Source organism: Pleurodeles waltl, chromosome 4_2 (assembly GCF_031143425.1).
Source record: "Pleurodeles waltl isolate 20211129_DDA chromosome 4_2, aPleWal1.hap1.20221129, whole genome shotgun sequence".
Taxonomy (NCBI): Eukaryota; Metazoa; Chordata; class Amphibia; order Caudata; family Salamandridae; genus Pleurodeles; species Pleurodeles waltl.
This window is the reverse complement of record NC_090443.1, coordinates 111,436,196-111,450,111: the sequence shown is the minus strand read 5'-3', so window position 1 is coordinate 111,450,111 and position 13,916 is coordinate 111,436,196. Positions and strand designations below refer to the sequence as shown.

The 13,916-nt window shown below is 43.8% G+C and overlaps 1 protein-coding gene across 3 annotated transcripts in view; it reads right to left on the bottom strand.

The window, feature by feature from the left end:
• The window catches only part of LOC138292332 (retinol dehydrogenase 7-like), a 242,577-nt gene that overhangs the window by 129,926 nt on the left and 98,735 nt on the right, over positions 1-13,916 (bottom strand). For all 3 annotated transcript variants that reach the window (XM_069230881.1, XM_069230883.1, XM_069230882.1), the window contains one exon: positions 7,377-7,466. The gene's annotated coding sequence lies outside the window, so the exon portion shown is untranslated. The remainder of the gene's footprint in view (positions 1-7,376; positions 7,467-13,916) is intronic.

The following is a 13,916-nucleotide window of genomic DNA, read 5'->3' as shown; positions in this document are numbered from 1 at the left end:
TGGCATTTTCAAACACACAATCTAAAAACCAACTTCACTATAAGATGTATTTTTTAATTGTAAGCTCAGAGACCTTAAACTCCATATTTTTATCTGCTCCCAAAGGGAATCGTGCCTTAATCACATTTAAAGGCAGCCCCTATGTAAACCTATATGAGAGATAGGAGTGCAAAACTGAAAACCGAATTTAGCAGTATTTCACTGTCAAGACATGTAAAACACATAACTACATGTCCCACCTTTAACATACATTGCACCCTGCCCTTGGGGCTACCGAGGGCCTACCTTAGGGGTGGGTTACATGTATAAAAAGGGAAGGTTTAGGCCTGTCAAGTGGGTACACTTGCCAAGTCAAACTGGCAGTGCTAGACTGCACACACAGACACTGCAGTGGCTAGTCTGAGACATATTTACAGGGTGACTTATGTGGGTAGCACAATCAGTGCTGCAGGCCCACTATTAGCATTTGGTTTACAGGCCCTCTGCACCTCTATACTAGGGACTTACTAGTAAATCAAATATGCCAATCATGGAAAGCCAATTACATATACACTTTACATAGAAGCACTTGCACTCTAGCACTGGACAGCAGTGGTAAAGTGCCCAGAGTAACATAAACAGCAAAAACAGAGTCCAGCACACATCAACAACCTGGGAAACAGAGGCAAAAAGTTGGGGGAGACCACGCCAAGGATGCCAAGTCTAACAGGCAGTCTCATGCCTTTTCCCCTCAGTTGAAGGTTCATTCCTGCCTTCCGGGATTTAAGCCTCACACTGCTGTGGCCTTCAGTTCAGCTCATCAGAGAGAGGCGAGTCTTCCTCCCTTTGATTTCACTAAATTAAGCAACACCCTCGGCGCGGCGTTGCCCCTTAGCGCTCCTTCTTCCAACCTGGCCTACCTTTACTGGGAGGGTTATTTTCTCTTTTCCCTTCCTCACAAAAAATTAACCCCTTATTATCAATTTTAGTTTCTCCTATTTTACCAAACCATTTTTTCCTTTATGGAGCAAGAGGAATAAGCTTTTTACCAGGATGGCGGTGACACATATTTTTTTCGTAATAATTTAGATGGCTTTATGCAGTCATCAGTCCAACAAGCAGTGGACTCTTCAATAACAAAAAAAAAACATATTGAAAATATAGTGATTAATCTAATGTCAAAAAATATCTAGGCCCAGTCTGCAGCGGAAAGCAGAAAAAGCAAAATAACTACCAAACCAGTTCCCACTGCACCCAAGGTTTCCCTTACCAAAGGGATATCAAGGTCCAGCACTAAACTCAGTAGTGCACCTATGGTTGGTGAGACATCCTCCCATTTGGTTGAGGGCAATGTTCCTCCAAGGCTTCTATCTCTGGAGGGGTTACAGGATCTCATCCCAGGTAAAATTGCCAAAAAAATTGTAATTGCTAATATTTAAAATACGAATGACGACTCATATTATCCTAATACTGATAATGACAAAGACAATAATGAGTCTGAGTTTTAGATGACTTTAAAACCTAAAAACAATAGCTCTCATCCGTAAATTCTGATGTTCTTGCCTCCTTTTCCTCCATTTTAGTTTCTCAGGGGAATCCCATGTTCCATCCTGAGTTTATTTTCAGTCTGATTTCCACTGAATGGTATCTAGCAAGCCACGTAGGAGTATATATCAGGTTACGACTGCCTTTGGATAAACAAACAAGGTCAAAACTTAAAATCAGAATGCCGTAGACCTTTCCTACCACTAAATATTACATCCACACTAGTCATCGATCCCAGTATGCTAACTTTCTTCTTGAAATTTGGAAAGGCTCCTATGAAAGGGGTTTGACAAAGCTTGGTCCATTTGCCGAGACAAATTGTTGGATGTAGTGGGTCCATTATCCCGTATTTTTGACTTAGCAGAACCAGCTTGTTTAGATAATTCTCCCATTGATGCTGAATAACTATCCATGTGGATCCAAAGGGCATTCTGCTTACTGGGCAGCGCAAACTATTCCATTAAACATGAGCGAAGGAAGGGTCTTCTTCTAAAATTGGACCTCATGTTAGCTAAATTGTTTCCATTGGATCCTGGGGTCAAAGCCAATGGTCTTTTGTTCGGAGATTCATTTATAAAAGCATTAAGCAAATAAGTAACCACCTTCATTTCAAGATGTAAACCATCATCCATCTAAGGGATTCTTTGTTAAAAAACAATTGGATGATCTGTCTAGATTTAGAGGGCGCTTATTTAACTGCTCCAATTCACCCTTCTTCCAGAAAATACCTTCAGTTCCAATGGCAGGAAAAGGTTTACAAGTTTACCTCTCTACCTTTTGGTCTTTCTACGACTCTTTGGTGTATCACCAAGATTATGAAGCCAGTCGTCACCTTTTGAAGGTCTCAAGGCATCCGTCTTATTATTTACCTGGATGACATTCTACTCTTGAGTTAATGTCTCTCAGCTCTCCAATCCCAACTACAAAGTACTTGCGTACCATTGCAAGAGCTGGGTTTTCTCATCAACTCAAAGAAATCGATCTTCATTCACACTCATCAAATGGAGTTCTTGGGATTTCTAGTAAATTCAGAGTCAGTAATTCTCCACCTCCCCATGTCCAAAGTCAAAGCCATCAAAACCAAAATAACACACACTCTTCTATCCCCTTGCATTTCTCTCTGAAAGCTTGCCAGGATTGTAGGTCTTCTGTCCTTGTCGATTCAGGCAATCTTTCCAGGACTCCTTCATTATCAGGCTCTCCAGCGACTCAAAATTCGTCACTTCGAAAGGGTTTGGCTTATTCGGATATAGTCCCATTGGATCCCTAGTCTCGTCTAGAGCTTCAGTGGTGGGTAGACAGTTTAGTTGTGTGGAAGTGCAGGATAATATCTGTCTTGGCCCCAGAACTCCTAGTAGAATCTGATGTAAGCAAGAAAGGTTGGGATGCTCGTTGTGGACAGACCTCGACTGGAGGCACGTGATCCTTGACGGAGTCCAAACTGCACATAAACAGTATAGAGCTCCTTGCAGGCTCCTTTGTGATTCAAAGCTTCACCAAAATCAAAGCCAGATGTTCCATCCTCCTTTGCACAGATAATCTTTCTGCTGTACGTTACATCAATCACCTTGGTGACACTCGGTCAAAATCTTTGACACAACTGACAAAAAGCCTTTGGGAGTGTTGTCTCCATTGCAACATCTTGGTCTAAGCAGAAAATCTCCCGGCCAATCGCAACTCTGTCGCCCATTCTTGTTTTCTTCACAATTCCAGCAACTGGCGATTACATCCCTCCATTTTCCAGTCCCTTGACAACAAATGGGGTCCTCTTCACACATATATATTTGCTTCCAGACTCAGTGTTCATCTTTCTCAATTCTTCAGTTGGAAACCAGATTTGTTAGCTCTAGGAACAGATGCCTTTCTCCAGGACTGGTCCCAGAACATCAACTATGCTTTCACAACTTTCATTATGATTTTCAGAGTGTTGACCAAGTTCATTGCCAAACAACTACTCTAATTCTAGTGGCCACCTTCAGGCAATCCCAGGTTTGGTTTCCATCCCATTCAGAACTAGCAGTGGACTTCCTCATTCTCCTCCCAATCTTCCTGGATCTTCTCCTGGACCCTTTTGGATCCAGGCACAATCTTATCCTCAACAACTCTCTCATGTAATTGGCCTGGAAGGTAGTGGGATGGCCTGACCGCATCCAAACATTTTGGCAGAAGCTGCAGATTTTATCAGCAAATCCCAGACTCCAGGCATCACATAGACTTATAAGTCAGCTTGGGCTGCATGGACAAGTTGGTGTTTGGGAAGATTTGTTGATCCCTTTTCAGCAGATGTCACCTATGTGGTGAATTTTATGGCCTTCCTCGCTAGTTGGGGAAAAACATATTATACAGTTAATTTGTCCAGATCAGCAGTTTCTGCTAACCCTCCTCACATTGATGGAAAATAGTTGGAGAACACCCAATGGTGTGTCATCTGTTAAAGGGATTAAAGGTTTGGAATCCTCCTGTTCCAAAATACAGTGGGATGATAATCTTGTTTTACAATTGCTAACAAATTGGCCAGACAATATCTCCCTTGCGCTAAAAATGCTCTCTGCTAAACTGACTATGTTGTTATGTCTTATTTCCATCAAGTGTATTTCCGGTGTCAAAGACCTAGATATCACTTCTCGCCACTCTATTCCTACAAGAGTTCTTTTCAATATTAGAAAATGCACCAAAACCAGTTTAACCTCTTTGTTTTATCCTTTCTTTCCTGAAAATCCCCAATTATGTGTAGGAATTTGTTTGAAAGTGTACGAACAAAGAACCAGTAATCTCAGAATATCCTCCGATTCCCAACTCCTCATCTCCTTAAAAAAATCTAACAAACCAGTTTCCTCTCCTACCCTGGTTTGTTGAGCTAAATAGGTTATGTCATTGGCTGGGATTGATACCTCCATTTTTGTTGCACATTCTTCCAGGGGAGCTATGGCTTCCAAGGCCTTTTGGGGAGGTTCCCATCCAGAAGATATTCGGAGATATGCTGGTTGGTCGAATTATAATGTTTTTTTAACTTTCTGTTGCAAACCTGTGCATACTGCATCTTTGATGGCAATATATATGCTTTGAATAAGCACAATAGGAGGCTCAGTGACTTGCCATAAAATCTAGATGTTCCTTTTGTTACAAAGAATAGTCTTAATTTTATTAAAGATACGGAGGTGAGTATTATCCCACCACATCGTTTATTAATAATGTCTTTTCCCACCCTACAGTTACTGTTGCATCAACATCTAAAGCTACATGATTGGCCTGCTACATCTCCTGTTTCCAACATCACTGTGGATTCCATTCCAAGTCTTTCCGGGCATCACCTTTCCTCACAGATTTTCCCTATGGATCCTAGTTAATGGACGCTACCCAAGAAATGTTTATTCTGTTGTTTGCTTTCTTATTAATTTTCCTAATTTTACCATTATTTCATTTTTCTACATTACTTCTCACATTAGAAAAGGGGACTGTTCACAGTCAGGATAAGTGCTATAGGTTATATCATACCCTGATTGGTGGAACTACTGTTTTTCTCCCATTGGCCTTTGTCTTCTGGCCTTTTGGGATTCGTGGTTCTTTTACTTTTGACTGCTGCTGTTTCAAATAAAGCAAGTTAAGAATGCATAATACTCACATCTGTGCTTTTCATAGAATTAAGACTTCCCTTTATAACACTAGGAAAATCTAGATTTAAAAAAAATTATTGGTCAGTTCTTCTAGCTTTAAATACAACAGACTCCTTATCTAAACCCATGTTTGAGTTCTTACAACTTTCCACTGATTAACTGTAAAGCTTGAGCGTGTGATTCTTCTTTTTAGGTCTCCCCTGACACTGGCGCTTGCAGTCTAATGTTCTTTTAAATCAAAAAATATAAAATAGGTTTAGACCCCACCTATTACTTACCATTGGTTGGCCTTCTCATCACTCTTGTTTCTTTTGTTTTCATTGGTAAGTGGCAGTTGGTTTAATTTCACTTTGCTGGTTGCTCCAGAGGGCTTTGTGTGGATTTCAGTTTCGCCTCTTGAGATTCCATATACACACGGAGACAGCAGCATCAAGCTTGTTCCAAACGTCTAAGCTCTTTTATGTAGTGTCCTGCTAGACACATACGGGTTTCCTTACATGTAGCTGTTTTTTAGCCACTCCCTGAGGGCTGGCCTTACGCCCACCCCACATCCATCTAACACAGGTGTCACGAGTGTTGTGGGGCCTGTTAATAAAAGAAACTGGCACACTAGCCTGGGGCTTGTTTAGTACCATTCAGAGCAGTGTCTGTGTCATCATTTCTATAGCATGAGGGCCTAGAGCCCAGAATATCACATTGGCAAAAAGGACGCCTGATCCCCACATGCCGTGCTGCCCCGCAGCTACTGCCATGACAGTAAAGGATATCAACATCAGCACTGCCACTGTAGCCTACCCAGGGAAGAGGGCACTTCCCCCAAGAGAAGGGTGACATCTTTCCCCACCTGATGGAGGAAACCGAGACCGTTTGTCTCCTAAACCACTCCGTAACTGTTGCCATCCATCTGCTGTGAGACACTGTAAGATGGTGGGCAGCGCAGGGAAATAAAATAAATGTTATCGGCAAGCAGCCAATGACAAATGTGTCCTGGCCCCTCAAGGTGAAGCAAGGAATGACCTTAAGCTCCATTCCAGAGCGGCTGTCACCCACCATATGCCAGCCTCACAGGTCCATTCCCTCTGCACCACCTACCTACAGAGCACTGCGCAGGACGCAGAAGAGGTAAGGTGACCTAGCGAGTGGTGCTCCGCCATTCATGCCCTCTGCTGACAGATGATTGTGGCACCCCAGTACAGGGGAGAAGAGCATGTCCCAAGGCCGCACCTGCACTGAATACCCCCGTTACCTGCTGCACTTTTCCAGAACTCTGTCCTAGCCTGGGGAGGGGAAGCGACTGTCTACATCCCACATCCTGCTGCTGCCTTGGCCTGTATGGTGAAAGAAAGTGCCAGTTGGATGAAGAAGGTAGGCCTGAAGAGGGCTAACCCCAGCTTTGGCAGCCGGTGTCTGCCAAGGAGGAAGCTGGGCAGGACCGCCACGCTGCATAAAAATAGAGGCCAGCACCCGTAGCTGTCACCTTGAGGCCACTCTATGTCTGTACAGAAGCACCTTCTGGTGGCAATCTGCAGTCACCGCCAGTCAGAAGAGACTATCTGGTGCCAGCTCAACTGCCGTCACCTGCCCGCAAAAAGAAGGCAAATAAAGCCTCTGCAGTTGGGAGAATCATTGTCTGCTCCCCCTGCAAAAGCAGCCAGCCTGTAGAGTCAGACCTAGACAGGAGCTCCAAATGAGGAGCAGTAGTCCTACCGTGAGCACTGCACTGCTGAGACTCTGAGATAGAGGATATGTCTAGGCGCAGTGAATGTCAGAGTCTGCAAACATAGCAGAAAATGTGGAGAACACTTTTACCCGACCCCTGCAGTATGCACCATTGCGGCCCAACACCATGGAGCTAGCGGCCTGGGGCAAAGAGAGACGGGAGGAAGACTAAGGTGCAAGAGACTGAAGACAAGTTGCATGCTCCGCACCCTCAACTGGCAGAGGGAGTACCGTCACACCCTGGTGGAAGTTTGCTGCCACTGCATTCTGGGGAGAGTCGCACAGCCCCCAGTGGTAAGGTGCCACCACCACAAGTACAAGAATACCCTCGCCTCCCACAGCGATCCAGCGTTGCTCCATCAATATTTGGGCCAGGAGAAGGAAAATATGGGACAGGTTACATACCTTATCAAAGAAAGTAAACCTACCTCCAACATCATCCAAAATGGGTGATGCACCTGTGAAAGGAAAGGCAAAGAGAGAGCAGCAATGTGTCCTCAAAGCCGCACCATTACTTACCTGCACAAGGCCACTGGCTGCCAACACAGCTGAGACACTGCCAAGAGAAGTCACTTCTGTTTGAGTTGCCACCTCACAGACACGAAGGACCTATGGAAAATAAGAGACCACTGTTAAAGTGCGGTGCAGCCAGAGTACTTCCATGGAGCACGTGGCCAATGCATGGTTGTGTGAAAGAGGATGCCCGCCCCTGCACGGAATGACCACCATTGGCCTGTCACTGAGAACGTAACACGGAGTGACCAACCCTGCCAGACACACACAACCTGTGGTTTTGTTGGTGATCCTGTAGCAGCCCCCGCGTGGCCCACACGCAGTCTGGCCTAGTCCATGTGATCCCATGACAATCTATCAAAAAAGGCATCAAGGGAATCGATGGATGAGGGAATCCCTGCATGAGAGATGGGCCTGAAGCTGGTCCACCGACAGGTATTGGGAAGCACAAGAGCCTCAGAGGAAGATGTCTAAACATTGTCGATGTTGTCCCAGTCCTTGCAGGGTTGTACGTCATGAAGCCAAGACACCGCAAGAGAAAGCTCTGCAGCAGACTCCACCGGTGTGCCTGATGCACCCCAGTTTGAACTTTTGACACCAACTCCAACACCATGAGAGCAGGCGGTACCCTGCTTAATACAACCGACATGCTGTTGAAGGATCCGGACTCATTCCCCACCCATGTTCATGACCTGAATCATCTGGTTAAATCATGGATGCAAGCAGTGACATCTGGGCGCTGCCAGCTGTACCTGTCCATTTGTTCAGTGCTGCCATGCCAACTGCCTCTACAGACTGAAAGACTCAGTGGTGTCTACTTTGTTCTAGTCATTCCCACAGGTTGGACTTGTTTTTGTTTTTTGTTAAAGTTTGAGAGGAATGTAGTGTCCTGCTAGACATACCTGTTTCCCCACACTTAGCTGTTTTCCAGCCAATCCTTGAAGGCTGGCCTTACACCCACCCCACACTCATCCAGCACAGGTGTCAAAAGTGATCTGATGCCTAATAACAAAAGAATCCTGGGCACCCAACCCAGGGGCCAGTTTAGTACCATTCAGAGCAGTGTTTGTGTCATCATTTCCATAGAATGAGGGCCTAGGGCCCAGAACAGGATTGCACGAAGCGTATTATGGTCCAGTGACTTCCGTTTATTGTGTAGAGACAAATGCAGCATGCCATGTCGCATGCAGGGCGACAAAGAGTGGAAAGCGTCCTAGTTTGGTCCCCTGCTAGGATGGTAGCTGAGCACATGGGCCACCGTAGGTAGAAAGGGTTGGTCACCTCTTTGTTTATTGCCCTGGGCATCAGGAGCAGAGCAGTAAGACCAGGAGGTCTCATAAGAGGTCATCTCCCAGGGCTGGGCCTCTTTTGCATAAGCCTTAATGCAGCCGACATAATTTGGACAGTTGCATCTGACTTAAACCATGGTACCTGTGAGGATTTCTGCTGGGAAACGTAGCAGCTAGTGTTGGAACAAGGTCTTGTAGCTCTTGTGAATTATTTTCTGCTTCATTTTAGAGGAATGGAGAGGCTGTGGGCCACTGGGTGGTGATGCACTACACTCTGCCCTTTCACAAAATGCTCAGTAGTTCCCTTAAGTGCCAGGGATCTCTAACAATGTGTAATTTTTGAAACATTTTTGTACATTGACGAGGCCTAGCAGCGTCCCCACCAACACAGTTTTGTAAAACAAATTACAAAAAAAGCACTAACAAAGCCAAAATGCTGGTGGCAAACGTCTGACAAATTGTCTTTGCCAATGCTTTGGTTTACTCTGACGTCTCTAGTTCTACTCCCTTTCCTCATTCCCCTGTTTGAGTCAGTGGGTCTCTGATGTTGTATTGAAATGTATTACTGGCCTTTTTAAATGTGGGTTCAATGAAAACCTAAACATTTAGAAACATTTTCGTATGGTCTAGGTCCTCTTACCTTAATGCTTTGTAAAATCTGAATAAAAAGAGTCTTAACTTCTTGATGGCTAGGGAAAAATCTACATTTTGCGGGATGGAGCTAAAATGCTAAGCATATATTTTCTCTGTTGACCAGTGATAGGGATGACTATTTAAATACACTTCGCACACAGAACGGGTTTTGGCCTTCAGTGGTGCATTTTGCAGTCGCCTCTCAATGGTACACATTGTATTGACCTCCTAAGAATGAAAAACTGATTTGGCCCCAAGTTGTCACCTGTAATCTGAGGGCTGTACATAGATTTACACAGGAGGTGCTCTACGCAACAAACTATCCATCGTAGGGATACATTTATACAAAATTAGGTTGTCAAGTGATTAAGTAATCACATATTCTTTACATAAAAGTCACTTATATTGGCATGTGACGCAAAAGTGTTTGACTGTACTCTCTCCCATCCTCGAAGTATTTACATTGAAATTATAATGTTTTTGTGTCATGCAGTTCTTTTCTCCATGCCGTTGTAACTCTGCACTCTTACTAAATGCAGCGAAAGGGCTCTTTGTTCCCATGTTTTTTTAACCATGTAAGATGCAGTCTGATAGTTGACTTTTTACAGCTTGCCTACTAGACAGTGCATGTGCTGTCTTCTGCGAGACGTATTGTTAGCTTACAGTGAGCTTTAAGCCCACCGGCTACTTGCATTACTGGGTTTAGCTGTCATTATCATTTGCCTGCTTTTTACGGGCGAGCGCAAAGCGCTCCGTCCTGTGTTGTAATCTCTCTTTGGGCTTCAAACCACACCCATGTCACGTCAGTTTCTTTCATTGGTTTGTGGGCTTGCCTTTTAAAATCTGCTTACTTTCATTAGTGAAAGGCATGCGTAAGTCATGCCTTTTCCGGTGTGCCCTCCTTGAGCGCAGCGACCAAGTACTGAAAACATTCGAGGCTCTATGTTTTCTGTCCAATTTCTGGACTACTTTTTCACTTTTTTCATTGCGCGATCTTGCTAGGCAGAAGTCAGCCGCTTTACATGACATCAACCCTGTTACATAGTTAATTGCACTTTTGCAGGTTATATGGATAATTGCACTTTTGCCGATAGGTTTCACTACAAGTGAATTTTTATTTCCCTTGGTGTGTCTGCTTTGCACTGATGGCGGCCGTCAGTTCGCTTACTTGAAACTTTTACTTTTCAGTTTATATGGCAAGAAATGTCCACTTAGTTATGGGAAACTGTTTTATTTTCATTTTCAATTTATGCGGCAAGAAAAGTCCGGCTAGGAGTTTACAATGCTAATTTCTCTAGCTCCAGCAAACACGAGACCGGTTGCATTGCAAATGCTTGTTGTTAGAGTGTTAGGCTTTCTTTCCTCTTCTTCAGTTAGTCCCTCCCCGGGAGGACGGATGCACTTCTGTCTGCTTACAGTGTTTGTTTTTTCAGGCACTACTTTTTTTCTTTTTATTCAAACACATTACAAGAGCGTATGCATTTTCTAGCTGTCTCTAGTGTGCTTCTCTTCTTCTTTCAGCACTGTTCTATCCTGCTGATGTGCTTCTCTCCCGCACCCCTCTGTGATATGTTTGACCTTGTGTGCTCCCCTTCCGTGTGTTGCTTTCTCACCCATTTGCGTCTACATCTTCCTTTACTCCAATTGTTTCTCTCATCTATTTGCTTTTCTCTTCTGCTATATGTACTCCACTTTGCTTCCCAGGTGCCCTACATGTTGCTTCCCCTACACGCACTCCATATTGCTTCACCCCACTCTCAACCTCCATGTTGCCTCTGGCACCCTGTGTTGTTTTACTCCTCACCAGCCCCCTGTAATACTTTCATCCCCCCACCACCCAATTGTGAATGCTTTTTCATTTTTATTTGCTTATCTGAGTTGGCACAGCAAATAGAAGAACAAAAAGCGACACCATTTTGAAACAGTGCACATTCGTGGTGCGCACGCTTTTAAAATGACACAAAAGGATTTCTTTCCTAATCGTAGCTGTGCTGCCCAGCTTCGGGGTGTTGTGCAGCACAGATAAAAAAACATTTACAAAGCAAGTAGGTCCCAAAGGTGAGACCTGTTGCCATTGCCAGAGCTTGTTTAGATCTCATCTAAAGACAGCTTTAGCTATGTTGTCAGCGACCTAAAATGGACAATACTAATACTTACGATGGGCTTTGGGTGAGTGCACTGCTTATCACTGATTGGCTTTCTAGCCAATCTTGTTTGCTTGTTTCTTTTTGAATGACTATTTCTCATCTGGTGTTTAGCCCTCCCCTACAGGATAGATAGTTTAACATTATTTTTAATTAAATGTTTTGTGCCCTTCAATTGCTTACATCTAAGGACCTTCTTTAGGGTCGAGCCTATGACAGCATACACTTGCAGATGCTTATCGTTTGCGAGATGCTGTTGTATTTAGAAAAGGACTTGGAGCCCGCCAGTTGCTTAACATTTGCTGGATTGCGCAACACTCTTCTTTTCAGACTCTTAATTTGTCACTGCTGGAATATCATCATTTCCGTTCCTATCCATGGAGGAGGGACCAAAGACTGATTAATTCAACTTAATCAGTTCCTGTCCGCTGCTCCAGACGTGACTGAGCTACTGTTTTGTTCATCTTAACTTCTAGTGCACTTCAAGCAGAAGGTGTGTGACAAGCAAAAACATCCTCCGCAGGACGAACAAAATTGCTATGTTGTATTTTCTATTGTTAACTTTTTGTTTTATTTTGCCAAGTCTTCTTTCCTCACTTTTCACTCATGTTTTATTTTGTTTTTTCTGGTGGACACTCTCCTCAAAAGATGACAATTATCTTATGCTAAATATTGCTAAGCAACACTGTTTCTTTATGTGTAATTTTCAAAATTATGTTTTAACACACAGTTGTGCAATATGCCCCAATCCATCCCACTCCAATCAGATTCACCCCACTGTAATCCAAAACACACACCCCAACCTAGTCCAATTCACCACACCCACCACCACTCCAATCTGCCCCATTCCAATTCAAAACAAACTCCAATCCACTTCAGCTCATTTCACTCCACTTCACTCCACCCCATTACAATCCACCCCTCTTCTTTCAATCCATCCCACTCTACTCCAATACAATCCACCCCACTCTATCCCAATCCATCCCACTACCTCAGTCCACTCCAACCCACTAAACGCTTTTCCACCCCATACCACTCCACACCACAGCACTCTCTGCCACTTAAGCAGTGATATCTACTCTACTCCACTCAACTGTGCAACACTATAAGTCCTGTACTCCATTCTATAACAGTCTACTCCCCCTCTTCACTCTGACACTCCACGCTATAGCTATTAGTGATGCTGAACCGCAACCACACTGATGTACAACATGGCAAAAACACATAACCAAGGTCAGTAGCTCTTGTAAAGGCACGAACTATTGGCTTCGCCAATGCTTGTTTCTTCAGCACTCCATGCAAGTGCATGCGTTTGCTTGCTCTCTTCCTTGTGTGCTGCTTTGTGTTGAATATGTCCCCACACTCTTTTTCTGCCAAACTCCAGTTAGACCCTTCCTTCCCCCTGTTTTTTCAATTTTTTTAAAATAAATGTTAACAGCCCCAAAACCTGCTCTCCTCACTGTCGCTGCTTGTCATCCCTTACTACCAACTTTCCCCGACAGCTCCACCGTTTCTCACACCTCTCTCTATCTCATTCTTTTAAAAAAAGGGCCCTGTAGCTGTCATGTTCTGCTGGATGAACATCTTTCTTTAAAAAATAAAATTACAAAACGCCATGGTGCACTTTTGAGGGTTTTTTTTCTACAATGGGTGTTGGCCATCTTGGAACATCAAATTAAATATAAACACAAAATTGCACATGTGGTAACTCATGTCTCATCACAAGTATTTTTCTACAAGAGGAAGACACAAAAATACAAATTGTCTGAAAGACAATCTAATCCAAAGGAAATAATATGAAAAAGAAAGAAAATGGAAGTAAGAAATGACACATAATGCATTCTAATTTTCGAGGGTTAAAGGAAGCCCTATCAAATTGCACATCAGACAGAGGTGCAACTACACCCGACTGGCGGGGCATGGGGCTCACACTCCTAACTATGGATCAAGACACACATTTACAGAAATGGAGTCTGAGCAAATATTTTTTGTAGATTTGACAAGTCCAGAAAAACGCTCTTGACCTATTGTTAACTGAGGGTACACTTTTAATTTATCCAATGCTGGACTTGTAATTGACCAATGATGGAGCAATGGAGAGGGAAACAGGGGGTCTAAAAGTGTTTGGAGGGTTGTAAGGAATGCAGATGGGCCAGGCACACAGCAAGGGCAAGTAGTGAGGCTTTTGAGTGTGCTATTGATATATCAGGACGCCCTAAGGTACTGCTACTTCAGGTACTGTGCTTGGAGGACTATTTGTCTTGTGGATTCTTCTAGCAGGTCTGTTTTTGTGACCTTGAGGCCCATCATCAGCTTTCCCTGTTCAGATCTCCTGTCTCATGTTAAGGTCTCTTGACCACTTTCTACTCTTCAGGTCGTAAGCCAGCTTTTCAGGACAAAGGGAAGGTGTAAGTGTGTCTGGCCTTATTCAGTCTTTGGTAATTTATTTATAAGGGGACGCGTTAGAGGTTGATGGAACT